This window comes from Felis catus, chromosome C1, assembly GCF_018350175.1.
Source record: "Felis catus isolate Fca126 chromosome C1, F.catus_Fca126_mat1.0, whole genome shotgun sequence".
NCBI lineage: Eukaryota > Metazoa > Chordata > Mammalia > Carnivora > Felidae > Felis > Felis catus.
This window is the reverse complement of record NC_058375.1, coordinates 73,678,346-73,702,783: the sequence shown is the minus strand read 5'-3', so window position 1 is coordinate 73,702,783 and position 24,438 is coordinate 73,678,346. Positions and strand designations below refer to the sequence as shown.

General features: G+C 45.5%; 1 long non-coding RNA gene across 1 annotated transcript in view; it reads right to left on the bottom strand.

The window, feature by feature from the left end:
- Positions 1 to 381: 381 nt before the first annotated feature.
- The window catches only part of LOC109502437, a 75,021-nt gene continuing 50,964 nt past the window's right edge, over positions 382 to 24,438 (bottom strand). Inside the window, exons 3-5 of the long non-coding RNA XR_006584469.1 lie at positions 13,678 to 13,946; positions 8,236 to 8,973; positions 382 to 1,029 (exon numbers count right to left, since the gene is read on the bottom strand). This is a non-coding gene — a long non-coding RNA (uncharacterized LOC109502437). The remainder of the gene's footprint in view (positions 1,030 to 8,235; positions 8,974 to 13,677; positions 13,947 to 24,438) is intronic.

Genomic DNA, 24,438 nt, shown 5'->3' with positions numbered 1-24,438 from the left:
AAAGGCAGAGAAGGTTGTTCTGAATACTGGGGAAGGTGACTTATCCATGCTGCCAGAATACTGTAGATACGCTAGTGCCCTCTGGTAGCAACTTGCATTTTGCTTTGTTTTGTTTTCAAAAACTTCAAAGTTTCTCCAGGCTTCATCCTCAATTAGAACAAATGTCAGTAACATGCTTGAAGAAAATTTGTTTAGAGATGTGTGTATGCTTGAAAATTGCACATTACACATGCCCCATGCATGATTTTCCACTAAATTTTTAACGATGAGCGGAGGTACACGGTTCCAGATAGATGAGTGAATCTGAATGTATATATCTGGTGCTTTGCACGTTGACATAAACACAGCTGCTTTTATACATTTGAGAACATTTGTGTTTATTTGAATGTGTGATGGGGAGGTCATCAGAATGAACACACTCGTTGTGTTTATTTGAATCTCACATTGCTCATAAGAATACATGCCGTGTTTGAACATGCAGTCAAACACCAGCTTCTCTAAAAGGCAAATCAAACCCCAAAAGGCAATTCAATGCAAAACCCCATTAATGCTGCATTAGAGTTGAAATTCCATTCCCATGAAAGCCAGAGAATTTGGAGTTAAAGGTTTTCAGCAGCAATCTTATTTCTACTAGCTCAAGAGAACGACACAGTTTCTTTCCACTACTTTATCACAGTACATAAAATTTGTATTTAGTAATGAAAGAAAGAAAGAACTAAAGGAGGGGAGGAAAGAAGCAAGGAGGGAAGGAAGGAAGGGAGGAAGGAAGGAAGGAAGAAAGGACCCCAACCATAGCACTAAAGTACCAAAAATGCTAGCAGGGTACTATATGCAATATTCTATTATAACACTGATGACATAAAGGGCACCTAAGCCTTGTTGCTTCATATTTGAGGGCTGCTGTTGGTGTACGGATGAAGTTAGGGTCCTCTGTCACAGACTTGGGTTTGCAGATTTGAGTGATGGTTATGGCGATGGTGATGATTTGAATGCACGCTTCACTCTCACTTTTAGTAGCACAAGAATGTTCTAATGCCAAGAAAAAAAAAAAAAAGGTAGGTAGGTAAAGATATGATCCTAACCTTACATTAGGTTTGCTTGCGTTTTAGTCCTTAAACAGAGGTGAATACAAAACACAGCCGTCCATGATCCACAATCTTTTGCACACTTCAAGAGGAAGAACAGCATTAAAATTCAACCTTGACCAGGGGTGCCTGGGTGGTTCAGTCGGTTGAGCGTCCGACTTGGGCTCAGGTCAGGATCTCGCCGTCCGTGAGTTCGAGCCCTGCATCGGGCTCTGTGCTGACAGCTCGGAGCCTGGAGCCTGCTTCGGATTCTGTGTCTCCCTCTCGCTGTCTGCCCCCTCTCCATTCATGCCCTGTCTCTCTCTCTCTCTCTCTCTCTCTCTCTCTCTCTCTCTCTCTCTCAAAAATAAATAAACATTAAAAAAATTTTTTTTAATTCAATCTTGACACTTTGAAGCGATGTAACCAGCTACATGTGCCCACTTTCAACCACTGCTCTAGCTAAAGATAAAGTCCTCCCTGTGTTACACCAGGGTACTTTTTTGAATTCTTCATCCTTCCATATGCCACAAGTTGGAAGGAGTATTTGGATAGTCAGGAACTAAGGCATCTGCCATTAGAATCTTCAATATTAGATTTGCATAGCTTCTTACCTATGGTTTTCTTTGGGAAAAAAAAAATATGAGAAGCAAATAAATAAACAGAACGGAGAGGGGCACACAGAGCAAAATGAGATTCTTCTGTAAATTAAAGAGCAGATGCAGGTGATTGAACAAGAAAAAGTATGTGTTTCTGTTTGGCTCACGAGAGCAGACAAGATTACAGCCAATGGTGACTTGGCTAGATAGTAGGGATTTTACTGTACGTCATTAATTAAAGCTGAAGGGAGTGAGGCACCAGGAGGAGGTGAGCCCATGTCTCCACAAAGCCACAGAACACTAAGGGTTGGCCACCAGGCAAGACTTGAAATCTGGAAAGACTTTCAAAATGAAAAGCATTAAAAAAATCTTTAAAGTTGTTGTCATTCCAGAACATGCTAGAATAACATAATGTCTCTGCCGGCTCCCCATTAGAACAATTACAAAATTCGAAACAGCTTAACTTTTTAAATTAGGTAAGTTCAGATTGATTGAGAGCAGAAGCAACATTTCTTTTCCTTTTCCACTGTCATTGGCTGTAACTATGTCTTTGTTTTCCTACCAGAATGAGCTTTTGTCTACCTAAAATATTATTACTACGTTGCAGTTTGTTACTCCATTAGGTCTAACACTTCTTAAAAAATGTTTCAGAGACGACAAATGGAAAAGAGGAGAGGAATTGCATTTTAAATCAAGCAATTTTCTGAGTTTTATGTGGAAAACAAGCAAGACTATCTTGAACCTCCCCTTTGATGAGGCCCCAAATATACCAAGGGATCAAACTCCATATAGACAAAAGGATTTTTTCCCTGACTTTGGAGTGATATCTTGTTACACTAATGGCTCTTGCCAGCTATCATAGACCCTTCATTTACAATCTTCAGAACTAGGGACGCAAGACTGCCATTTTAAACCTCAATGTCTCCCAATCGGAAACATGCAAAGTTGCCTCTCAGAAGGAGACATGGACCAGAGCAAGAGAAAATAGAACCTTTTAGTGGAAAGGGAAGTCAAAAAATAGTATGTTTGATGCGATCTCATTTTCATTTTCAAAAAACATAGTATCTGTGTATGTGTGTATCAGAAAGGGTAACAGACCAAGGTGTCAATGGGGGAGCCTTCTTTTCACTAACTATATGCAGTTATTTAGTCCTTTTCCATAATAAAAGATGAATTATGTTTATAACATGAAAAATATCTGCAAATATTTTTTTTCAACGTTTATTTATTTTTGGGACAGAGAGAGACAGAGCATGAACGGGGGAGGGTCAGAGAGAGAGGAAGACACAGAATCGGAAACAGGCCTCAGGCTCTGAGCCATCAGCCCAGAGCCCGACGCGGGGCTCGAACTCACGGACCGCGAGATCGTGACCTGGCTGAAGTCGGATGCTCAACTGACTGCGCCACCCAGGCGCCCCTCTGCAAATATTTTTGAAGCGTGGAGACTTTCGAAATTAGTGACATAACGCTGTTCAGTTTCACCTCTGAAAATAATTCACTCAGGGATACAGCTCACTCATTCTAAAGGTTCTTGAACAGCAACTAGAATAAAATCTCTTTGACATCAGTGCCGTTTGAATTCCTGTTTCACAGATAGGAAGACGGGACAAGTGAGACTCCCAACGGGGCCCTCCCTGGTGCCTCACGATAGTAAAAGGAGGCCATGCGCAGACCAGGTCCTCTGTCTGCAGATATCATGTCCTTTCTTTTATTTGGAGGAAGATCTGCATAACATTCACGAGGGCCACGGATTGGAGGGTCAGGATGGCATGTGAGTATCATGCACCCCACTACCTTCCCTCCTGAGTCAGAATTCCTAAATCAGAATCTTGGCTTCACCCCTTGCTAACTGGGTAAACTTAGGCATGCTATTTACACTTTCTCTGTCTCCATTTCTGCATCTGTAAAATGGAGATGAGAGGAGCTCTATTTTACAGGGTTGTTTCAAGGATTAAATGGATTAAAATACATTAAATACCAGGGCACCTGCGTGGCTCAGCCAGGTAAGGGTCCAACACTTGATCTCTACTCAGGTCATGGTCTCATGGTTTGTGGGATCAAGCCCCACGTCCGGCTCTGTGCAGACAGCACGGAGCCTGCTTAGGACTCTTTCTCTCCCTATCTCTCTACCCCTCCCCTGTGCACATGCACAAGCACGCTCTCTCTCTTAAAATAAATAAGTAAATGAAATATGTTAGACACTAAAAACAGTTTCTGGTCCCTGGCAAACATTGCATGACTCTTGATCATTTTTATTCTTAACATAAGAGGACAATCTGTATCACTTACCTTAAATAAAAGGGATTTATTAATAAGTAAAAAAGAAAAGCATGTCATTAAATTATTGCTATATCCTGTTGTCAATTGCTATCTACTCTGGCAATGAGGCCTACTCTGTTAAAAAGAGAGACAATGAGGGGTGCCTGGGTGGCGCAGTCGGTTAAGCGTCTGACTTCAGCCAGGTCACAATCTCGCGGTCCGTGAGTTCGAGCCCCGCGTCGGGCTCTGGGCTGATGGCTCAGAGCCTGGAGCCTGTTTCCGATTCTGTGTCTCCCTCTCTCTCTGCCCCTCCCCCATTCATGCTCTGTCTCTCTCTGTCCCAAAAATAAATAAACGTTGAAAAAAAAAATTAAAAAAAAAAAAAAGAGAGACAATGAGAGGGGCGCCTGGGTGGCTCAGTCACTTAAGCATCCAACTTCAGCTCAGGTCATGATCCCACAGTTTGGGAGTTCAAGCCCTGCTTCAGGAGAGCTCCAGCCTCACTTCAGGCTCTGCGCTGATGTGCAAAGCCTGCTTAGGATTCTCTTTCTTTCCCTCTCTCTCTCTGCCTCTTGCTCACTTGCATCCTTTCTCTCTCAAAAAATAATAAAAAGAAAATAAGACTTAAAAACCTTACAACCTACACCAGTCAGAATAGCTAGAATTCAACAAAGCAAGAAATAACAAGTGTTGGCGAGGATGTGGCAAAAAGGGAACCCTTGTACACTGTTGGTGGGAATTTACATTGCTGCGGCCATTTTGGAAAACAGTATGAGTTTCCTCAGAAAATTAAATATAGAAATACCATACAATCCGATAACTCCATTACTGGATATTTACCCAAAGAAAATAAAAGCACTAATTTGAAAAGAGAAATGCACCCCTATATTCATTGCAGCAGCATTTACAATAGCCAAGAGATAGAAGCAATCTAATTGCCCATTGATACACGAATGGATAAAGAAGATGTGGGAAACTCACACACACACACACACACACACACACACACACACACACCACACACACACTGGAATATTACTCAGCCATAAAAATAATGAGATCCCACCATTTGCAACACCATGGATGGACCCAGAAAGTATTGTGGGAAGTGAAATAAGTCAGACAGTGAAAGACAAACACTATCTGATTTCACTTATATGGGGAATCTTAAAAACAAAACAAATGAACAAACAAACGAAAAGCAGACTCATCAATACAGAGAACAAACTGGTGGTTTCCAGAGAGGAGGTGGGCAGGGGGGCTGGGTAAAATAGGTGAAGGGGGTTAAGAAGGACAAACTTCGAGTTATAAAATAAATAAATCACGGAGATGAAAAGTAAAGCATAGGGACTATAGTCAATGATATTATAATGTTGGATAGTGACAGATGGTGCTACACTTACCGTGGCAAGCAACGAGTAATGTATAGAAGTGTTGAATCATCATGTTGTACACCTTAAACTAATATAACATTGGATGCCAACTATACTTCAATAAACTTTTTTAAAAAATAAGAGAGACTAAGTTATTCAAAAGGTGTTAAAGACACACAGTATCAATTGAGACAGTCTGCTGAATTAATTAGAAGGATTGAAAGAGAATTTTAAATGGAATAATTTTCTCACTAAATGAAGCAATATACCTTGATACCTGTGTCCATGAACCACTCCAAATCACCTTAAATATACTGTCCTTCCCTCAGGATGTACTGATAAGCTGTCACGGCTAATATGAAACTGAACTAACGCGACAATATGTGGGTCATCTCAAGGACAGGAGCACTTGTTGATTAGATAGAGGATATTGGGTCGCACTTTTCTGGCTTCAAGGAGTTAAAAGGGCAGGCATTTGGGTAAGAGCTTATGCTCCGCAGCTGTGTTAAGGTGCGGTGCATGGGGGCGGCGAGCCCAGCCCTCCCTCTCCTTGTCCCTCTCCTGAAGTGTTCTCTCTGCTTCTGCGAGGCCTTCCAGGCACAGGGCTGATGCCCAGGACAAGGTGAGCCGCCTCCCTCCTCTGCACTGAGAGCGAGCTCACTTTGTCTCTCTGGCCTCCTTCTTATTGCCCACCGTGCAGGGGGTCAACCTTTGTAGCAACAGGACAGTAAGGCCCCGGCCCGGCTGCTGAGAAAGCCCCGAGCCAGCTGCAGTCTGAGGCTCCTTGGGGCTAGACAGATTAGAGGAGTCAGCCTTCCGTGTGGTCCAGCCCAGCAGTCCAGATTTTTTCAGGGCTAATTAAAACCACAGAGCTAGCTCATAATAAAACGAATGTTCCCATCCCATTTCCTCTTCTCTCTCTCTTTCTGTCTCTCTCACTTGCCTCAGAGTGAGGCTGAGTGGCTGACCAGGAAGATGCCCGGAGGGTCCCTGAATATAATATCATATGATACCATCCCATTCTCCCCCCAGCTTCAAACAACATGCTGGCACTTTGGGGGTCTCCGGAGCCAGTGGGAAGCACCCCCCCAGATCTGTCGCCGACGATGGGAACATCAGGCTGCCGGCAGGTTGCTGTAGCAAACCCTTGTGGCAGGCCACACTCCTGTGGGGTGGCTTCATTCCAGAGCATGGGCTTTTGGTACGCTTGGGGTGAAAGGCTTCCCGAGGATGCATTTGTGGTGGACTTTTTACTTTTGTTCCCCACTCTATGATTGGTGGGAGGACAATCAAAGCCAGCACAGAGAATAGTCTGGAAGAAGAACCCTGGGCCTAGCCACATGCCTGGACAGTACCTGTCATCATTAGAATGGCCTCTCTGAAAGTCTTTGTCAGTGACCAGAACCAATTTGGTTTTTTAAAACAGTTTACAGAACTTTTTTTGTTTCTTTCGAAATGAAAATGGCTTTATTGAGTTCCATGGAAATGATACATATTTTCACAATCTAGATTGTGTACCAAGAATGTCAATGAAAGTATTGGAACTGCTTTTTGCCCACACATCCAGGCATATGTGACACTGATGTGTCTCTGTTGATTTAAAACATGTTCATGCCATCCCATCGTCCTGGGCGTGAAGACCCGAGCCACTGCCATGACATCCCTTCAGCCTTGTCTCTGCCCTCCCCACTGTGTTACTGCCTGAACTGAAGCTAGAATGAGTTCATTCCCTTCAAAGCAGCATCCGGGGGACACTTCTCCACTTCCTGCTGTGTACTGGGTCAGTTGTTCTCTTGGGCCTCCTTTCCCAAGGTTGACAAGCTCTTCCAGTGGGCTGGGCAGGCAAGGGAGTCCTACTACCCAAAGAACCCATTTTCTGGAAGAATCTGCAGCCAGAGGACTCTTCTACCAGACAAGTGACCAGTGATTCTGGAAAGCTCCCTCCCTGTATTTTCCCTTCAAACCTCTTTGCTCCACCTGACCTGAAGCTAGGCCCAGCCATTAGAAAGCAGGAAGGCTGACTCTGCTTGAGAGGCAGCTTTGGGGCTCTCCGGGGACTTGGACGTCCACTCACCACCAAGCCTGTCTCTCTGCTCATCTGTGTTAGCTTCCAGATCAACAAAGACATGAAGACAAGAGCTGCCACCTGACATACTGTCCACATTCTCCCTAGAAATTTCTCTCCAGGATGAGCAGAGCACCCCAAACCCTCACGCCCCCAAAATGGAACCCGATCAGTATCCCTAGTTTACCACAGGAGGGCTATTAAAAAATTATCCCCAGGGCCACCTGCCCAGGGTCTATCTCCCTTCAACCTTTTGCTATCCAACTGGTGGACTCAGGCACCACGAGAAACCCCATCCCTGAAGTTTGAAAATCTAATTTGTGCTCCTGTTGTTAAATGCTGGTAAGTTACAACCACTGAATTGGAACTCATTAAAAGGGCGGCATTAAGGAGTTGCTGCTGCATTTGAAATCCATTTCTAGGGGGGAGTCTGCGTGCGGTCGGGCACTTTCTCATGGGGTCATTGAAGTCACTACCTTCAGAAAACAAAGTATTCTATTCAACACCTCAAGGTCCCTGCCTGCTTTCTTTTAGGTATTTAACAGAGGATTATATAAGCTCCAATAACTCAATTAATTAAGAGTAAAATGAAGACGGTGACTTCATATTTCGTTGGTCAGTGAAAATTTTAACATTCTCATAACCCTTTTCACTCCCTCTTCTCGTTGTGAATGCTAATAGAAAAATCCTTTCAAAATGGTATTTTGTTAGCAAGGGATGTGCCGACAATTCCGCCGTATCTTCCCACAGATCACTGCTCACATCATTCAGATGTTGAAAATTTTAAATGAAATCAATACTGGCCTATTCATGTCAACAGCACTATCCCTGGCAATGTAAAAATATATAGAGAAATTGCAACCCAAGCGACTTACCCAGCGCTCTTTTCATTACAGGTCGTCAATTAAATTATTTCTACGATATGGTATCCGTCCACAGAATGTTACGCAATATTCATGCACATTACTTCAGCTGCACAGAATTCTTGGGAAATAAATGCAGGCGGGCAGGAGAACTTCAGGAATCTAGTAGAAGAGGAAGGCATTTACGATAAGTCCAGTCACGATTGCCCCCAAGATGATGCTTTTATTGTCACTCAAGGAACAGCAATGTCTTCATTCTTGTGGCTATGACTTATTCCATACTATGGGAGGGAGTATTCCCACAGAGATTCCTTGTAAGAGCTCAGGATGCAGGTTTGGAGGAACTTTGGACTTGGAGGTTGAGAGTCAAGTCTGCCTCTTTTGCAGTGGATCAAGCTGACGGGCCCGGCCTTCGGAACAGCCGGCCGCGTCACAATTTCCCTGGATTCAGTAGCTGCAGCTGGCTTGGGAACTGGAGTCCATTGCCAGCCCAGTCCTTGGTCTTCGTTGCTGACTCCCCAGGAGTTTCTGCAGCTCCAGTTGCCCTCGGCACCAAGTGGAGGAAGCCAGCGGACCGTGCCGAAGCTCGGCCCTAGAATCAGTGGTCCAGCCGAGATGCACCGGGGTAGGAGGATAAACGGATTGAATCAATAATTTCAATCACTCCCTGTCCCTGATAGGCACCAGGGAAGGCAGAGGAGCGTGGGGGAGGGAAAATCCACAAGCCCAGAGCACGGAGCTAAGTCCCGCCTGAGAAGAAAACAAGAAAAAATACCTACATAAGGCAAGAGTCAGAAGGAAGAAAAATGGGCTAAATTCATTTAAGTGCTAGGAATGGTCCTCACCCAGAGAGAGCCATCCCGCCAGCAACCTGTGGTCTGCAGGTCTCCTCCTCCTTCTGTGAGCCTTTAAGTCTGAGGGTGGTGGTTGCTATGGGCCGGGAAGTGGCCCAACCCTTCCTCACAAAGCCTGCTGCTCCCTATGCCTCTGGCTTCCAGGGCCCTGGCCAAGGGCCACGAGGCACCAGGCGGAAGCCTAACTCTGGTGCCTCCCCGGCTATGTGGCCACGGCTAGACAGCTAAGTCTTCGGGCCTAATCAGCTGACACTTGGGATCCGACCCTCCCAGGACTAACACCGGTGAGTTCTGCAGACCAGGGTCATGGCCAGCCTGCTCCTGATCACTGTCCCTCTGAGTGGTCTGGCACTTTCCTCAGCGGACCCTGGGCACGGATGTTGGAAGCAGCTGGGGCTGCTTCTCTTCAGAAGCCTGGTTGTCTTTTCCTGAGGGCTTACCATCCAGGATCACCTATCAGCCTCCGAAGAGCTTCATGGGGCATTATTATTTATGTCCACAGTTTAAAGACAAGGAAAGTGAGGTACAGAGGGGTTAACTAGCTGTGCGGCATCCCTGAGAGAGTCCCTAGCGGAACCAAAATCGAAATCTGGTTCTGTGGGGCCCCAGGGTCAGATCTCTCAGCAGCCAGAATGCACTGCCTCTCCCCTCGCCCTTTAACGGGAGCAACACCATGGGGATTAAGTTTCTTCTTTTTCAGGGTGGCCTTCAACCACCAGAAATCCAACAAGGGACTTCTCCCAGTTTATTGTAGGCACAATCAGGAAGCAGAGGGCCCGGAGGACACATCTCCTCACCACCCACCTTCTCTATCTTCTGTTCTCTTCTGATTGAGACTGCCTCGTCCCATCATCCATGTCCTGGCCCTCTTTGCCGACATGGTCTTCTCCCCACACGCCACCCACATGCCCACCCCCAGTCACAAGCTGCTCCTTCCAGGGCCCAAACCTCTGATCTAGCTCTCTCTCTGCCATGAGGGTTCCCAACAAGGCATGCCAAGGGGAACTGGGGTCATGGAGACAGCCTTTGTCAGTGTGCCCCATGATTCCATCAGTTTAGAACTTCGGAAGACGATGCTTTTAACCTAAAAGTGTAGGTCAAAATTTCTGGGCCTCAGCGAAGGTCATTTGAAGGAGACCTGGGAGAGAAGCAAGTCTGGTACATCCGCCACCATCCGAGGCAACGACAGAGGACTCCTCCAATCACCCCCGGGACTCAGGCTCCCCAGCACTTCAGGCACACTGCAGCGAAGGGAACACGCCGAGGAAGGAAGGAAGCCTTCAATCAGGAAAGCTGTGGTTTGAGCAGCGGCGAGCAGAGAGCAAGGGTGGGAGTGGGGGGGACAGATGAAACCAGAGGCGCCCTGGCTCCATTTCTAAATTGCCATCATGGGAGTGACCCCCAGCCTTCTGGGAGAGCCACCTGGCCAGGCAGCTCGTTGTTAATGGAGCCCACAGCTCCGCCACATTGTTTTTTAATTCAATTCACCAAAACATTTTTAAGAATTTGTATGCATTGAAGTCCTGGTCTTGCATCTGGAGACATGGAGATGAATCACACATAGTCTCTGACCCTGAGAACCTCGGAGTCTAGCGGGAGAGTCAGACACACACAGAAGCAACCACGATACAAAGCCAGCGGCGATTAGTGCTAAATAGAGATATATACACAGAGGGCTGGGGAAGCTCAGAGGCCAGCTGATTATACTGTCCACCGAAGGAATTTGCAGAGGAAGGGACCCGAACTGGGCTTTGAGGATAAGAGATGCAAAAGAACTTGTCACTCTTTGAAGACTTCATGCGTACCCAAATTTTGACATGCATCCCCCTAGAAAATCATCACAGCACCCCCACCTTACACCTGAGGAAGCCGAGCCTCAGAGACTATGAGCAGCCGAGCTTGGAACCACCCAGGCAGGAGCGCAAGAGCCCTTCACAGGTCATGAGAACGGCTGGAGAGAAGGCCCCACCGCTGGCAAGTGCACCGTGGGTTTGGAGAAGGGAGGCGGTGGGGGGGGGGGGGGGCGAGTTTGCTATGGCAGGAGTTCCCAGGGTGGGCAGCAGAGGTGGGAGTGGGCAGAGGGGGAAACAGTGTCACCTGGGGGAAGGGGCGACCCTGCAGCCCACTGCTTGGGCTGGTAACTCCCTTCCAGCTATGGAACCTCAAATAAGTTGCTTACCCTTTCTATGCCTCAGTTTCCTCATCTATAAAGGGGGGATATAAGAAATGGACCCCCCTCATGGAGTTACTATGAGAATACATGAGCTAACATCCATATTATCATAGGATAGTGCTGGGAGCATAGTAAGTGCTCTATGTGTTTGTTGCCGCTGCTATTGTTGTTGTTGCTGTTATTATGATTAAAAGAGGCAGTGTAGACTCTGGCTTAGAGCGCGCATTTTGGAGCCAGGCGGCCTGTTTTGAATCCCAGCTTTGCCACTTAGTGGCCGTGTAATCTTGGTCAATTCCTATCACGTGCCTCGGTTTGCTCATCTATAAAATAGGGACAATGGTGCTAATCTCACACGGTTATTGTAAGGCCTCAAGGAGACGCCGTTTATAAAAACAGGAAGTCTGGCTCCATGTACCAAGTGATTTCCTAAATCATAATCTTACTGCTACACCTCTGGCTTGCCGGTTAGAGGCTACAAAGTTTCTTCGCAATAGTTGTGCAAGTATCCTCACGGGAGGTCAATAAAAAGTTCAGCAAAAGAACTGTAAATTCTTAATTGTGGGGGATTAATAAGGCTTTGTTATGGTAAATTTACCTCACACGTGATTTAATAGGTCAAAACTACATTTGTAATTAAAAACCTAAGAAATCATGCACGCCGAGGCTTATAACACACAAATTTTAGTCTGAAACAACTAACTCAGGAAACCATAAAAGACAAAGCAGTGTATATAAATCATGGCTTGGGAAGAAGCAAGGTTTTAAGAGGCAGGCGGCTCTATTTGGGGATTCATATCAAGCCCGTCAATATAGGTGCCCAACCCTTTGGCATTTGGACTGTTCGGCCAACTCCATTTTATAGATGACGGATCCAAGGCAAAAGGAGTTCTCCTCACATAAAATAGTGGCCCCACCGATGCTGACACACAGGCTCAGTTTCCACTTTGGTGCCCAGCCTCCTGCGTTCCTATCCACAGTCACTTGAAAGCAAAGCCTTCAAAACAGATGCTAACCCCACATGACTCCATTTGAGTCTGTAGATCTGGCATTAATCTGCATTTGAGCTATGGTTTCTTTTTGCTTATGTGGTAAGAAAGGAAAAACTGTGGTAAAGCTCTAGAAGATTCTCAGAGCATACCACAATCAGAAGACAACATTGTGTAGCAGTTAGGTAGGCGCTCCCCTGCTGGGTGGGACCTTGTGGCAGTGTGCGTAAGTTTCTTCTTCTGTAAAATGAAAATATTAATAGTTCCCCTCTCTTAGGGTTGTCTTGAGGGTAGTGTAGAGCACCCTGCCTGCCACGCAGTAAGCACTTAATACGAATTATTGTTATTATTACTTATTTAGGCAAAAGGGTCAGGATGGGGATGGAGAAGGGGAAACCCTAAAACCTACACCACTCTTGCCCTGAACCATAGCGATATTTTCTTTCCTGAAAAAGAGATGCCTTTCTGAGTTAGAAAACAACAATTTAAACATTCAACAAGTTATTGGGGCGCCTGGGTGGCTCAGTCGGTTAAGCATCCCACTTCGGCTCATGATCTCACGGTCTTGATCGGTCATGATCTCACGGTTCATGAGTTTGAGCCCCGCGTCGGGGTCTGTGCTGACAGCTTGGAGTCTGGAGCCTGCTTCCAATTCTGTTCTCCCTCTCTCTGCCCCTCTCCTGCTCTCTCTCTCTCTCTCTCAAAATTAAATAAACATTAATTTTTTTTTAATTCAACAAGTTATCTAATAAGTTTTGCTCTTTGGCACGAAGGTTGAAATTTCGCTTCATGTTGTGCCAGGCATTTCTCTTCAGAATTAAGTAAATCGGGAAAGTTTGTATCAAAGCTATTTTAAAAAGAAAAACAAAGCAAGGGATTAATTGATTTGAATGCTTTGGTAGTAAAATACCTACAAGTTGAATTTGTAGTTGTTTCCATTTTAAATCACACTGAGAGGCAAATATTTATGCGAGTATGTGTATATACACTTTAGATATATTTATATATCTGGTCTGATGTCATAGAGTTTAAAGTCCTTTGTTCCTACGTGAACAAGAAGAGAACCTTCTCACACTGGGACTGCCCCGGGGCCAGGGCCATGAAGCCCTCCTGAGACCTTATGTTGTCCCCCTTGATTTCAGCCCTGGGAACAGCCATCTCTAGTGGTAGGGGGGTAAATAGGTCTCCATTTGTTTGACAAGGCTTCTAGCTGGGTGTCATCACCTGTCACTCACTGGAGCATTGCTGCCTCTCGTCCCCCGCCTCTCCCACCCCCCTCCTCCTGGCCCCCAGAAGGAGAGGTGGAAACCAGCCTCAGCTCGCTGTGGGTCTTCGTTCCCTGCTCTCATCCTCTGGCCGCAGTCCTGCCTGTCTGCAGGAGGGCGATTCTGCCACCGCCTCTGGTTCGTGTCCTCGGGAAGGTGTCCCGGTGTGTCCTCACCTTCTGCTCAGGTTTCTGGGTGGTGAGGGGTAGAGCGTCCAGTTCATCGTGGGGAAGACAGCCCTTCTGCATTGCCAGCAGCACACCTTGTAAGAGTGAGAACTTCCATTCCAAGATAAACAGATATTTTCCCTCTTGGGTGTTCGGCAAGTGGTTCCATGAGACTGGCCCAAATGGGCTCCAGTCGTGGCCTCAGTTTGGGGGTCTACCAGCCAGGAGTTAATGAAATCAGATTCATTAATAAGCTGGGAGACTCAGAAAGCTGAAACCTATAAATAGAAAAAAAAAAAAGAATTGGGGGCTGAATGGGCTTCCTGCAGCAGTGTCCTTGCTAAAGAAATGCTAGGCTCATCTATTTTTCTCCCTGAAGAGTGGGGAAATGTTTTCAATAAAAGAGTGAGAAGGGAGTCCTTGTCACTAGAACCATCCATGAGGAGGTCTGTGTGCACTGAATGCTTCTATTTAAAATTCAGGCCTGAATACTACACAGGTGTTTCTTCCAGAATCGACAGTCTCCTGTCTGCCCCCACCACCCACCCCCTACCATGCGCCCCTCCTGGCCTTAAACATCCGCTTGAGTTTGGATTGGAATCCGGCTACTCTTTGGCATTGCCGTAATTATGTTGGTCAAGGCCTGTGTTCTCGACAAAGAAAACATTCCTCTAACTCAACCTGAGTAATCCTTAATGAGTCCTTGTATCTTGTGATAAATTTCATAATTATTCAGCCCCTACCACTAACACCGAAATTCATCAGTCAAAGCAAATTAGCCGAGATTCATTAGAATAAGACATCTAGTAGGCACATGTACTTTATTAGCCTCTTACACCAATAGTTTTAATTAGGTACATATTTCACAGCTCTCGAGCTACTCCAGTGAAGGGCTGCCTTTATCTCTTTTATTTACAGTAACAAGCTATCAAACAAACACCACCATAATTAAACTTGGATATAAAAAAAAAAAAACTTGTTTTATTAATGGCAGCGTATTCAAGCCTTGGATTTCTGAAACCTGCACCAGACAGATATTTTTATTAATTAAATAAGTACTATTCAATTAAACTGAAAAGATGAGGTGAAGCGCAGGGGGCCATGAGCTTGAGTTAGGAGTGAGATTCTCATCTTCCTTCCTGGCTGATGGTTTCCTCTATCTCACCTTCAGCAGAGGGAAAAAACATCCCTTCATCAGATATTTCAGTGATGAGAAAAGTGATTAAAATCCAGAACATTTTTAAATTATTAATAAGGAATTTAAATGATGTTATAAAAAAGGGAAATACAGGAGAAAATGTTACACATTCATGGAATTTTGGCTCATGCATAATAAACAGTCGAAAACACTTCACTTATAATACTACCCAAATTAAAGAGGCAAGAAGCCGTGCCTCATGCTTTCATACGCGGGTGTCAATGAATGACAAATGGCGCCATCTGCTGGCCTACACGTTAAACACTTGAGAGCCCAGTTGTTAGAGCCATCAGGTCTCAGGTTGTCAAAAAAAAGTATGATAAAACTCTGTGTCTATTGATACTTTCATAGGGGTAGACAAGGTACAACCCTGTAAGAAAGACAAAGTTTGAGCTTAACTGTAAAAGCCTTATCCAGAAGCTTCAGACAAGATGATGTTTGGGGAGAGATTGCTACCCTTTCTGGTCCTCTTAAGAGTCAATAGGAATGAGGTGCCCGGGTGGCTCAGTCGGTTAAGCGTCCGACTTCAGCTTGGGTTATGATCTCACAGTTTGTGAGTTCGAGCCCCACATCAGGCTCTGTGCTAACAGCTCAGAGCCTGGAGCCTGGTTTGGATTCTGTGTCTCCCTCTCTCTGCCCCTCTCCTTCTTGTGCTCTCTCTCTCTCTCTCTCTCTCTCTCTCAAAGAATAAATAAACATTAAAAAAAAAACAAAAAAATTAAAAAAAGAGTCAATAGGAGTGAGACATACACAGAAGGATCACAGCCAGATCCTCAAAAGGCAACAGGGTATGACAGAAAACTGCAAAGCGCACACTCAGTGGAAAGCCTGATATAGCCTGATGCCTTTGAACCCCGAGTTTCTCAGCTAGGAGACGAGGGAGACCCACCGAGTTCCAGGAAGGTACCACTTGCTCTCCCTTACAGAGACTGTGACACCGTCTTCTTCACTCACACGTCATTGCCTGGAATGTTTGTTTCTTTGCTTCCATTCCTACCCCTGCTCTTTCCTATTTGTGTCTCCCTGCATGGATATGAATTCCTCACTCTTTAGGCTTCCCAGGGGCTGGTTTGACACCAATGAAATAACACCATTTTAATATAAATGAGCTATATTGATTAACTAAACCAGTTTATATAAATCACTGAACAAAAAAAAAAAAACATGTGCAAAACCTTTGAATATATCTTGATTAAAATTCAAATCCTCAAAAAGAGAAGATCTATGAACCCAACATTTGCAGAGTCTCCCTCTTTTTAAGTCTGACCAACTAAATCAGTCCTTCAGAGGCCATCAATACTTACCTGCACATTGAAAATCTACATTGCCAGACACCACAGTCACTGGGACCTTTATCCCTGGCCATAGTTTTGGAGTAAAACGTGAAATTAGATCATTTTTAGATTCCTTTATTGTTGTTATAATATTGCTCTTAAGTAACAGATAGCAGAGAAGATAATTTACATTTTTATAGGATATCATTTAGAGGTTATTGCGAACAAAGATGTTATTAACAAAATTTGAGTAAAGTTACATTGCTTCTGCCCTCTCTGGGACGTAGGACTCAGAAAGGCTCTTCACATGGGACTGCTGTGATTAAGGAGAGCCTAGCCATGCGCTGTCAGATTATAATGTGGGTCACCCATATACTATGGAGCGATGGAGTGTGTGTGTATGTGTGTGTGTGTGTGTGTGTGTGTGTGTGTGTGTGTGTGTGTGTGTGTGAATCTCCCCATGTCCATCTTCTGGGGGGCTTAAGTCTCCTGTGAAAATAGAAAACCTGACCTAGTCCTTATTATAGGTAAATAGGCCATTTTTTAAATCGAAGTATAATTGACATACATTATATTAGTTTCAGGTACAATATAATGATTCAATATTTGTATGCTTTGTGAAACGATCACCACAATCAGGCTAGGTAACATCTGTCACCATACATGGTTACGGAATGTGTTTCTCGTGTGATGAGAATTTCAAGCTCCACACTCAGCAATTTTCAAATAGGCAACACAGTACGACCAAGGATGGTTGCCAGGCTGCACATTCAACCCCGGGACTTATTTAGTTTATAATAGGAAGTTTGTAACTTTTGACTCTCTCGGCCCATTTTGCCCACGCTCTACCCGCCCTGCTACATCGTTCGTTTTGATTCCACAATTTCCCTGCCAGGGTTCCGCCTTCCTGAATGGCCTTCTGCCTTAGATAAGGACCCATATATTGATGCGCAGGCGTGGCCCACTGTTTCGCCCTGGCTCTGGCCCTCATGCCCTCATGCTTTATCTCAGCTCACCCTTTGGAATCACATATCATTCACAGCCCTGGGAGCTCTGAATAGCCAGTGCCTCCCGCCCTCAAACAACAAGATCCCCACCCCCCTTTTCTCTCTTCCTTATATCTCTTCCTGGCGACTGACCCCTCATACCTCATACCACCCTTAATCTAAATTCTTCCAGGGGCAAGAGGGTGGCTTAGGATCCAGCCTCTGCTCATGCATGTCAAGGTATCCCTGCCTAGTCTCAGACTGGCCTCGACAGGTGGGGGTCAGTGGGTGGCACTGATATGGCAGAAACAAGAAGGAAGGTTAAGAGGCTGACATGCATGGAATACCTGCTGTGAATCCAAAACAGCACACTCTTAATTCAAGGTAGGAAGAAAGATGGAGGGGCCATGCCAGCCATAGAAGACCTTTACCAGGGAAACAAAAGTATCCTTAGAAACTCTCAGCAGATTGCTGCTCACGTCATTGGCCAAAATGGTCACGTGCCACTCCTGAGGCATCTGGGAAGGCAAGTATTTGACTGGATGCCTTTATTCATGAATTCAACGCATATTATCAACAAATATTGCCACTTCCTTAGTAAAACTGGGTGGGTAGAAAAGCTACCTGTCACGTCCTCCAGCAAAACAGAACCCTGTAACTTCCATCCTAATTTTTCCATCTGCAACCTCCTCGAGATGGGCTAGGTCAACTTCACGTAATGAAGATACAGATGAGGGGAAGGAGGAGAGAAGAGGAAAATCAGTGAGGGTCTGAGAAGAAGAGAGTTTTCCAGAAACTGTGGAGAGCAGCTTCTGGAATAGCCAGCCGTGAGAACAGAAATGACTAAAAGAGGAAAAGGAACGGTGTTCTTCTTTGAGTCTTTGCCAGGAGTTTTGAGAAATCTGAGTAAAGAAGTTGGGCTATTCACAAATTCCATGTAACAAAACATGGGTGGTGACACTGCCCTGATATCGAGCTACATGGGCCTAAACTTTATAAGGGTAATATCATATTTGCAGCTGATATTTGCAGTCATCATTTCCTGGTTTTGCATTGTGCGATCTCATAATCACCTCCAAGCCTCCCATTAATTCATGGCTACATCACTCTCCCCTCCCGAAAACCCTCTGTCCCCATTCTCAAAGTTAGTCCTCCATCAGTTCTTCTCCACTTCCCAGGTTGTATATGCCACTTAACCCCTTGTAGCCCATCCAACCTTCTCCACCAGTCCCATCCCAGCATGGGCACTGTTCCCCCCACTCCCCCAACCTTTGGCTAGGAGAAATTCCATGGCCAGACAAGACAAAAGCAATAATCCACAGTCTATTTCTCAAAGTGTAAGTCTTTCAATCTTAAGCCCATGTCAGGGAACACTTCTCTAACTAAATCTTTTCCAGAAAAATCTTCTCTCTCTCTCTCTTTTTTTTTTTTTTTCCAAAAACAGCAGCAAAAGATTCACCGGGTTTAAGCCACTAAATAGAACATTCTGCGTCATCTACAGAGACTCCAGGTGGCCTCACAGTTTACTCCAAGGATAATGGGTGGAATTTGCCTTTTATTTGTGAGTCAAAAACCAATCTTAGCGAGTTTCCCAAAACAAAGAAAGTCAGAGAACCAGACAGCAAGCAAACAACACCCTTCTACCCATAGGTGTATCTTTACTAAAATTATAAATAATATAAATACAACAAAGGGGACACCTGGATGGCTCAGTCAGTTGGGCATCCGACTTCAGCTCAGGTCATGATCTCCCAGTCTGTGAGTTCAAGCCCGCATCGGGCTCTGTGCTGACAGCTCAGAGCCTGGAGCCTGCTTTGGATTCTGTGTCTCCCTCTCTCTCTGCTCCTCCCCTGTTTGCTCTCTGTCTGTCTCTCTCTCTCTCTCTCAAAAAATAATAAAAACATTTTTAAAAAGAATATAACACAATTACCCTTCTCTGGAAAACCAACTAGAAGATTCTAGTGTATTTTTTTAAAAATCAATTTTATTTCCTGGAGCCATCCCTTCCCTGTATATACACACACCCATGCAACACTGTATCAGTTGGGATTAGGTTCTTTCGGAAATAGCAGAAAACTCATTATGAGCCTTAAACAAGATAGATTTTTTTTTTTCCACCTCAGGTAACATACAGGCAGGCATGTCAGTCCAGGGTTTCTTTGGAGCTCCACAGTGTCAGGAACCAAGGCTTTTATCTTATTGCACCACCATGTGTGGTCTCCATTTCCAAGGTCATTTTCTTGTCCAAGATGGCTGCCACAACTCTAACTTCAATGCCACATTTCAGCAAATGCATTCAAGGAAAGAAACAAGTAGTACCTGTCACTCCTGTTCACATACCACCAGCTAGAATTTAATCATATAGTCATACCTACTTGCAAGGTACTTTGGGAAATGTAGTCTCGCTCATGATAGCCATTTATGCAGCCAAGTACTTACTTGCTTTACTACTATAAAAGAAGGGAGCAACAAAATAAAGTAGTATTGGATTATAACCCATAGTGAAAACAAATATCCATCTGTCCATACAAATATAAATAAATGATTGACTAGGTAGTAGGAGAGAATGAAAAAAAATCTGATACTCCACTCTTAAGGAGGTCAAGCATAATTCTCCACTCCTTAAGTGTGGGCTACAGATAGTGAATTTCTTCCAAAGATGACAGTATGGAAAAGGAGGGGAAAAACAAAGAGTAACTCTATAGTGGAGAAACCTAACAAATATTACCTCCAGCCAGGTAATCAAGGTTAACATGAACAGTGATCAATCATGTTGATAGTCGATATGATGTGATAAGAATGGCACTTTACCTCTGTGGTCTTCCCTGAAACATGTAACCTTCAATCTAATCATGAGAAAAACATCAGACAAATCACAATTTAGGGACCTTCTACAAAATACCTGACTGGTCCTCCTAAAAACTGTCAAGGTCATCTAAAACAAGGAAAGTCTCAGAAACTGTCATATCCAAGAAAAGTCAAAGGATACATGACTAAGAAGTATAACGTGATATCCTAGGTGGGATCCTGGAATCAAAAAACTAACAAGCAAAAAAGATATTTGTAAAACAAAACAAAAACACCTGAGGAAATTTGAAAAAAAAATGTGAACGTTAGTCAATAATAATGTATCAATATTGGTCTATTAATCATGACCAATGTACTATATTAAAATAAGGTATAGCAACAGAGGAAAGTAGGCTATATGGGAACTCTGTACTGTCTTTGCAACATTTTGTAAGTCTAACACTATTCTAGAATGAAAGTTTTTTTTTTTTTTTTTTTAATTGTTTTTTTCAACGTTTATTTTTGGGACAGAGAGAGACAGAGCATGAACGGGGGAGGGGCAGAGAGAGAGGGAGACACAGAATCGGAAACAGGCTCCAGGCTCTGAGCCATCAGCCCAGAGCCTGACGCGGGGCTCAAACTCCCGGACCGCGAGATCGTGACCTGGCTGAAGTCGGACGCTTAACCGACTGCGCCACCCAGGCGCCCCGAGAATGAAAGTTTATTTTAAAAAAGAAAGAGAGAGAAAGAGAGAGAGAGAGGAAATTAGGCATTGGAGGATAACTAGCAGTTTTTCCTCCAACCCCATACATGAGCCATCTCTTCTCTTTATATCCCCAAGTCCAGAGATGGTCACACCAGAAAGGGCCTTTGAGACCACGGCTTGTCCCCCAAAATGAGGGAAGGAAAACGTAAAGAAATCTCCAAAGAGGGCTGGCCTGTTGTTACCCAGCCAACTGGTAGAAGGGCAAGAACCCCCCGACGTCTTGACAAGGGGCCAAGCACTCCCCCCACTTTCCCACCCTGGTGAGGGAGAGCCACACAGTGGAAGCGGCTCTGCCATTAGCTGTCCTTGTAACAATGGCAAGTCACCCCATCTCTCTGAGCAATGGTTTCCTCACCTTTAAAATGGAGATAGTGCCAACTGCCCGGCTTATCTTCACAGCACTGTTGTGAGGAGTGAAACCCGTACAAACATCTGGCATTTCTATGTAGTAATAGTCCAGCGGGGACCTTTTGACGTACTGAAATTTGTGACACGGCCCAAGAGACTTGACCCAAACGTCACATGTGTCCATTCAAACACATAGGCGGTATCGCCTTCCAGAACTGGGATACAAAATCTGGTCACGGCACTTTTCTTTGTTTCTGATGAACTGCTGGAGGCTTGCTGTTAACAGGATCTTGTGGTGTCTTTCTCACACCTCCCTGTTCCCCGATCAGCCGTCCAGGAAGCCTGGATTCCCACACAGCCCCACCAGAAAATACAGGAGGCCACTCAGGCCACCACCCTCTGCTTCTCCTAGCAACACGCTGTCAGTCCTGTGGGCTCTGGCAGATGGTACCGATTCCCCAGGGAACACTGCCTTGCAGATCCAGATCTCTGCGCAGGTCTGCCAGGCTTCTCCGAGGGGGGACAGTGCCGTTTCCTCAGTGCTGACCCCAGCAAAATCTCCCACATCTGTGCCCCTACCATGCAGCGACTCTTGCGCAGCTCTTTCCATTCACATTTTTGGGGCACTGGTTAGCCTCCGAGGCACTGAGCTGGTTTTGGTTCCAGTGTCTACTACCTCAGGGGTTCAGAAGGCCATTCTTTCCCTCCAGAGCTCCGCCTTTGGAGTTCAATTGCTTTGCTTTTTATCTTAAACCCTCAACACTCAAAATATTCTACCCCCTTTCCTAGATGTTGGAGCTACTCATTCACTCTCCCTTATAATAAGCTGAGTTGGGTAACCTCCAGGGTACCTTACATCCACTCTTTGGAGGGAAATCCTTTGGGGGATGTGATGCCACTCTCAGGGACGCAAGGAGACTTTTTAGCATCCTTGACTGAAAGTATAAACCCCTCAATGGGAGGGAGAGAGAGAGAGAGAGAGAGAGAGAGAGAGAGAGAGAGAGAGGAAATTGTATTATCTGGCAAGGCATTTTACTACGAACAAACAAAAACTAAACTTGAGTGCCTAAAATTTCCCAAGCATTGGGACACTGGGAATCGAGAAATTGACCAGTGTTCCTGCCTCAAGAAGGTTAGAGCCAGGAGGGGAAACAGATGATTACCATGCAGTTCGCAAGTATCCTAAGTGGCTCTTTACTAGAGGATATCACGCTGACACGAAGGCGGGGCCCCAACCAGTCTTGCAGAAAACAGTGTCCCGCCATCACTCTAGGTCCGAGAGGGTCTCCCCGTGGAGATGGCTCTCTGGGCCTGGGAGATGGTCACACTGAGCTCTGGGTTTCATGTGGAGGAGAGAAGGACAAAGTGTGGGGTCTCCTCAGAACTAACATTATGAAAAATAAGCTCAATAGGACATCGGATGAAAACAGGAAAAAGGAGCGTTTCTTGAATGAGTCTGGACTTTCTTGGTCGAAAGTGACAGAACTTGAGTCCAACTGATTCGGGCCACACTGAGAATTAGAAAGATACAGGACCACAATCAGGAATAAGGGCAGGGGCCCAGCAAAAATCTGAAATTGGGGTTTGACCACCACATGGCTCTATCCCTCTCTGAGAGACGCTTCCTTTTCTTTCACAGATTGACTGCCTTCACATGCTGGGGACCACAGCTCAGAGAGCTCCTGGGGTTGGCATCCAGGGGCCACCTCCTCCACAAAGAGGTACACAATACTCTCTCGTTTCCAGTTTAGAAAACCCCAGGGGAAGATGCTGCTTGACGTGGTTTGGGTCAATGTTCACACTCAGACCCATAAACCAGAGCCAAAACTGAGTGAGGAGAGAGTCATGCTACCCAAAAAAAAGGCCTTGGGGACTTGTTGGTGTCAGTCTGAGAGGAGAGAAAACTGTGAGCCAAGAACCATCCCAACAGTCGCCTCCTGCTGAGTCAATGCTCAGAACACCCAGGACCACAAGGTGGATTTGACTAAGAAATTGCATCCATTTTTATCACTCCGAAGTCAAACCCCTAACCACGCTCTGAAATACCGCCTCAGACAGGCGAAATCTCTGTAATTACAAGCATACGGTAATATTCCCTCCTAGCCACCAGGAAGTTGACTGGAGTAAATAAACAGGAGCTGTTTGCATCTAACTAGCATTTTGCGGAGGAGACATTGAGGGGATGGGCGGGGGACTAGAGACCGGAAGAGACAAGGTTCGGCAGCTGCCCTCAAGGACCTTCCCGCTCCTGGAGTTACCGTGGATCTCAAGTGGATCTGGAGTAGGTTCCTGGGAGGCCACCTGAGAAGGGGGCTGGGAACCAGGGTGGTGGTGGTGGAGGATGAGCCCTAGGAAGCCGAGCTCCTGGCCTCCTGCTTCTAGAGCATCGCCTGCCTCAAGGGCTCTGTACATCGGATCTCATGTAAAATCACGTTTGTAAAAAAGGTTCTTACATCTTTGAAGATGTGTGAACACTTACAGCTATAGTCCAGCTGCCTTGTTCTGCTCCTGGAGACCCCGGGGTCCAGGAGATCTGCTGATTACATGCATTTAATCCTCACAACCGTGCCAAGATCTCTCTGGTGAAGGCAAAAATGAACGTGGAGCCTTTCCTCCTGACCCCCAGGCTACCAGCCCTCGCCTCAAGTGCATGACACTGCCAGATAAAACCACAGCCGAGAGTCCACATGTGGAAATTCAGAGAAGAGAGACCATTCTCTTGAATTGTTGTCTAATGGCCTATGGACTAGCCCGTCGTGCAGACTGAGGGAGAGGCAGACGCGAGGATGAGAGGAGGGGAGAAGAGACCTAGCACGGACGGGACAGCGCCCCAAGAGTGGTGCGGGTGAATGCCGTGCGGAGGAGCAGGGCCGAGAAGTGGGCAAGGAGAAGAGAAGGAAGGATTGCAAAGGAGAAGGGAGAGGGAGGAGAGGAAAGAGGGGAGGGAGATACAGAGGCCAGACCTGCCCGGAAGTCCCAAGAAGCACGCTTACAACAGCTGAGCGTCTCCTCTTGCCTTCATGCTACAGATTGAAGTCCTGAAGTCGCCGATGCAGCATTTGCTGGGGAACTCGTCATCAGATGCTTTAACGTAGGTCAACGTGACCGCAAAGGCACACGGAGAGTTTCCGCGTGCTGGGCACTGACTGAGCTCGGGGCCAGACAGAATGTGGGGAGCCCGAGGGGACTCACGTGGTGTCCCCGCAAGCCAATATCCTATTGACCCGTCATTTGCTGAGAAGGGGAAAAACCGATTTGCGACGAATATCATTCACGTATGTCTGTCTCGATGTTAAAAACAAGAGAACTATCGCATGCACCGAAACATTTTAACTTGATTATAGAGTTGCCTTCCATTTCACTTGTTTTAGTCCAAGAACCGAATAGTATTTCTTTCAAAGCACAGAGATA